Raw genomic sequence first — 6,000 nt, 5'->3', positions numbered from 1 at the left:
ATTCGTTATGTTAGCAAAGACAAAAGGTGTCGATAGAAAATGATATATATTAAAAGTTATGTCATCTTTGAAATTATCCGCATTTAGAGTCCATGAAAATTCATGATCCTCTCTGTACACTTTCGGATAGGTTATCCATTGTGTGCAGCCCAGTGTTCGCAAAATGGGCCGGTTAGAACTGGAACCGGCAGGTTAGATCGCGGGGTGATGAGTCCGATTAGGGCCTGTTTTACGGCACATCTCATAAGACGGTACTATCCAAAAAAAAATTGGCACCAAAACCGGTCGGTTCGAGGTCGAACCGGCGGTATTTATTCTAAACCGGCTGGTTTTTCCTAACCGATCCGGTTTATCATTTTAACGCTTAATATAATGTCGTTTTCAACGCATCAAATAATGGCCGTTATTTGACACTGGCATGTTATTTTTCACATAACAAGATTTTGCAGCTTTTGTTTATTCCATTTTTTGGTTTTTTTTGTTTTCTTGGTCAACTATTGATGTTATACACCTGAAAGTTTCTATAAAACATCGATTATTGAATCAAAAGTCGAAATACAAAGAGTTCTTGGCGGATTGCAATGAAATGGAGATTTTTGAAAATTAGAAATTTTCGCCATTCTATCAAATGCAGCTTCAATACTTCATAGATTTTCATAAAAATGGAGGGCTTTGATTTATTGTTGATGGATTCAACGTTTACATATTTCCATTTTTCCAAAACGGTGAAGATTTGAGGTTTTTTTGGGCCCGAAGTACTGCTGCTCGAAGAACTGTTTTTTATCCAAACAAATTGATTTCTGATCGATCAATTGATCAATTTTTATCGAATTCATCACTGAAGTTTGATCATAAAGGCCTCATCTATCAAATAAACTACTCATTTTGATTTACTATTGATTAAATGTTTTTATATCGATTTTTCTTTTGTTGCGTTTTTTTCCTGAAATTTTCGTGAAGTGAAAAATCCGAAATTTTTTGAATAACGATCTCAATAGTAAATGAATCTTCATGAAATTTAAGGCATTTGAATCTTAAATGAAGTATCTATCACATCCCCATATCAATTTCTTCAAAAAATAAAAGATTTGGGGTTGATTTTGACTCTAAAGTTTAGGTGTTCTTTGGCTCAATTTTAGGGTTTGTTTTTTAAAAAATTGTTTTTAATAAAATTACGTTTTGTTTTTATAAAAATATGTTATTTGTAATGAATATGAGAAAAAAAAAATATATTCTTCTTCTTTTTTTTAATTTTATATATTTTTGGTGAGCTTGTTGGATTGTTTTTTATGTCATATTTTTTTTTAACAAAATATGTTTTTTTGTGATGAATATAAGAAAAAAAATATTTCTTTCTTTTTAATGTTATATATTTTTGGTGACCTTGTTGGATTGTTTTTAATGTTATGTATTTTTTTATAAAAATATTTTTTTGTGGTGAATATGAGAAAATTTTTTTATTTCTTTTTAAGGTTATTTTTGGTGTATTAATAGTTCTCAACTTCTTGTTTAGTTTTGATATTTTCTTCTATTTTTTTTTTATTTGTTACAAGCTATTTGTTGCAACTTCATACTCCTTAAATCTGTTTATTAGCCTCTATGAAGAAAATATGTATAAACTAAAAAGTGTTTTACTTATATCTCATGTTTCCACATGCTGAAATGGATAAAAAATTAACCTGCTTTTTTAAAATATATATATGCTTCTTAATTCTAAATTTTAAAGTTGTTGTCTTACATTTTTTTTTTTTCTTCATGCCAACTCAAAAGGTTACTGACTAATTGAGGTTTGGCCATTTCAAAATCGATTTGGCCATTTGAAAATCAACTTGACCATATTTTTTTAAAATATTTGATTTGGCCATTTGAAGCAACACTTCACACCTTGACCCACACTCTGCATTTGATAACCAAGTTACTGAATAAATGAGGTGCTCTCTCTTACTACCTTGACTCACAACCTTTCGAAAAACTGGAAACATCATGCTACAAAAAGATACGCTTTCAAACCCAATTCTAAACCGTATTAAAGGGTCTTCAACCTTTTCAACATCAACATTAAAACAATATAGATGGGGTTTTTCAACATTAAAACATTATAGATGGGGCTTTTCAACATTAAAACAACCTTTTTCAACATCAACATTAAAACAATATAGAAGCATATATTGTTGCATCATCCATTGTAGTTGGACTTTGTAACTTCATCAATTGAATTTATGTGAAATTATAAATAGTCTTGCATATCTCCATAATATTCAAATATTAAATTATATAAAAAGTTGTTTCAATTTGTTTTTTATAAGATATATACTTAATCTAAGTTTTTCTATTTTTTCATATTTTTTGGGAGGTTTTGATCTTTTTTTTTTAAAAAAAAATCTACTTGACTGCTTAGTCCGGTTAACCGCTCCGGTTAGTATGGTTCCGGTTTGAACTGCTCCCAGCCTCATCATCGATTAACCACTCCGGTTCGATTTTACAAACACTAGTATCAAGTACCATTTGTGCTTATTCCTCTGTTCCACTGTTCAATCCTTGCCTCTTACCTCCAGTTTTACTATTTATATTGTAGAAAGCATGATAGGATTTCCCGATGTTAATGGAAATCCAGAAAACCATATACTTTACAATGTTTTGATCAAAAAAAGGATGGAATATATTTGAACCCGTGAATATGAAATGGCTTGGAAACAAGATCTATGGGTTTGGCATAATCTGCTACTAAGATTAAATAGATGTGTTGAGATCAATGTTTGCAAAATCGAACCGAAATGGTTAACTAGTTATGAGCTCATAAGCGATTTAACCGGTTTAATTGGTCAATCGGCCGATTCAACCACTCTAACCGGGCAAGTCACGAACGATCAAAAAAGTGTTGCAAAAAAAGAAAAAGATATATAAAAAAAATACTAAAATATAAAAAGCATATAAAAAATATCATTAAAACAAAACACACTCAAATGAAGTTGAAAGTTAATGAAAAAAATGGATTTCAATGAATCGATTTCTGCCTAGGGTTATTTTCAAAATTTTCTAAAAAGGATGGGAAAATATAAAAGTGAATATCAATTACCAATTTTTTTTTTAATCTTTACCATAATGTAAAATATTAAAATAGTGTTAAAAAATCAACTTGACCAACTCTTTTTTTTTAAAGAAAATAAAGAAAAAATTAAGTTATATACAATATAGGCCTTTTTTTTAAAATACATAGTAAATGCCGCCATATTGATTAGTGGGTCTAATAAGCAATTAAATAGTAAATGCTAACCAATGCAATGTAATTAACCAATACCAATACGCCATCCCGAAGCATTTGTTACAAATGTGAAGTAATAGTAAATTTAAACTTTCAAACACCGGTTGATCACCACTACCGCTCAAAACCGGAATTGGCCAATGGTCGGATCCGATCTAACCAGGCGGTTGACGGTTAGATCGGCCGGTTTTTCGTACACTGTTTGATAGAAGGCTTTCTCAAGTATGTTCAATTAATGTACTTGCTTTACCATGTTGTGCGTGTGTGTGCTCTTTTTTTATTATTATTTTTTTATTTTTATTTTTTGGGGGGGGATTGGTTATTTGGGGACGTGATACAAAGGTTTCACAAGTATGTACAACTTATATTTTACATTGTTATGTTCAACAAAATCTTGAACCCTTAGCAAGGCAAAGTCGGAAGTATGCCCATTCATTTTAGTGATACCATCTACAATATCATTTCGCTTCCACCCTGTGGAAAGTCTCTATTTAATGCAAGTTCATTTGCATGAAATTGCTACAAAGCAAGGGAAAAGAAAATTTTCTGGATAACATTACATTTAGCTGGGGCCTTCTAATACCTTATATATGGGTACACATCATGTTTAGGAATGCTGAAAATACACGTCAAGAAATCTATTGCAAATGATGAAGATACCGTCTATTACAAGAATAAATGCACTTATACGCTTGCATAGCATGAAAATCTTCCAACAATCTCCATGCATGGCTACCTGCACAATTAAGCTAATGATGCAGGAAAGTGCATTTCCAAGGTTGCCAATCTCTTCACAATTGCCCAACTAATCTGGAAACAACAATGAGCTGTTCCCACATAATTACTTTGTGGTAAAAGAGCATATTCATGTCTGCATCTGTGCATACCTGTTTAGTTATTTTGGTAACTGGAGATAGAAGCATATAGTGGAAGATTATCCATTAACGTAAGAAATATCCTTATTTGAAACATATACATTCTTTTCCTACATCTAATGATAATTCCTTTCGTCCCATTTCTTTTGATCCCCTTGATCATTGCTGCTGACTCCATTTAAAGTTGAGCAACCCTTGTGATGAGACCCATGTGATTTAATATTAATCCAAGTTGGCAGCACCCATTAACATGCATTTTAATCTTTCATATGAGTTATATACACACACACAACACATACAGAGACTCATGAAAAATTTTTGCGAAGGTTTATTTGGAAATGCCCCTGGCGGATTCCTGCACTACCGTGTATCCAAAATTCGCACAGGATATTTTAGGATTTTTATAATATGCATATGTTCAATTAACCCTTGTAAATGCCTTTGACATATGGAAAATAAAGGTCGAGGGGTTTTCTTTATGGATGTCATGTTTTTTTCACACAATCTTTCTAGAGAAAGCAATGTACAGAGCTAGAGCAAACCGTAGATGGTTTTGAGGATCAGCTTAACAAGAAAGACTAAAAATTTATGGAAATAAAGTAAAAAAGGCATTGGAAACAAACTACTATAAGAAACCAAGGAAAACATGCTTGGAATTCAAGGAAAACAAAATGCAAGGCATACATAGAGCTCCAGAAAACGTAAGGAAATGTTGACGGTTATAACATCAAGATATAAAGTTTCCTATATTGAGAGTTTCTTATTTTGTGGGAATACAGTTGTAATGAGATTTGTTTTCTAAAAAACAATAATTGTAACTCTATAAATTCTCTGGTAAACCAAAGTAATCCTTTTGAATGAGATACTGATTTACCCTCCGTGGATGTAGGCACTATTGCCAAACCATGTATGTATATGTCTTGTTGATCTTTTTCTCTCTTGTCATTATTTCCTTTATTGCAAATTCTACATGATATCATGATAATACAAACCCATAAACAATTTGCAAGACTTGCTTTGTTTGCAAGCTGTCCCTATTTTAGTTTGCTTTCTCATCGTCAATAATTTGATTGCATCGGCTCTTCCCGTTTTCCCTCTAAATACATCATGAGAAAAGTCGAGGACCCACAAAGTAGCCATTGCTTTGCGAGAGCAAGCTTTTGACTGAATCTCTCTATTGATCTTGGGACTCAACCAAGAATATCCGATTGCAACTTCTACTGTTTTTGGTATTTCGTTGGTTCATATTGATGCATTGTCCATCCCTTAATTTTTTTTGCTAGTAATCTGGTCATTCTTCTGGTTCCCTTTATCTCGTTATACATGGCTGATTCAGAAAATAACTCTAGCATGAAACTTTGTTATTTTGAATAGACTTAATTATCTTCCTTGGTCGAATGATGTTTCACGTTCATTCTTTGGAGAAGCTAAACATGGACACATAACTATGAAGAAAATCATGAATCTTGATTCTAAAACCTCTGAAGAAAGTGTTTAGAAATCTTTTGTGGTTGCTAATAATGAGGAATATGAAATAAAAAAGCCTCAAAATAATGCTGGAGGTACAGGCCCTAACAATTATTGCGATGGCGAACGGGGTCGTAGTAATAGAGCGAGTCCTAGATGTGATCACTGCAATAATATGAGACAAGTGAATGATAAGTGTTGGGTATTTTACCCTTACTTAAGGTCCATTAATTATAGGACAACCGACAGACCTACCACTCAAACCGCAACCACTCAAACTCAAACCCATAAGTACAATTGTGATCATTATCAGTAACCAAGTAACAACACTGGTTCTTTCTCTATACAGGATCCTTCTTCATTCTCGGACATAGGTAACCCTTATGCTTCCATGTC

This window comes from Amborella trichopoda, chromosome 8 (assembly GCF_054954075.1).
Source record: "Amborella trichopoda isolate Santa Cruz 75 chromosome 8, AtrichopodaSantaCruz75HAP2 v2.0, whole genome shotgun sequence".
Taxonomy (NCBI): domain Eukaryota; kingdom Viridiplantae; phylum Streptophyta; class Magnoliopsida; order Amborellales; family Amborellaceae; genus Amborella; species Amborella trichopoda.
This window is presented reverse-complemented; position numbering follows the sequence as displayed.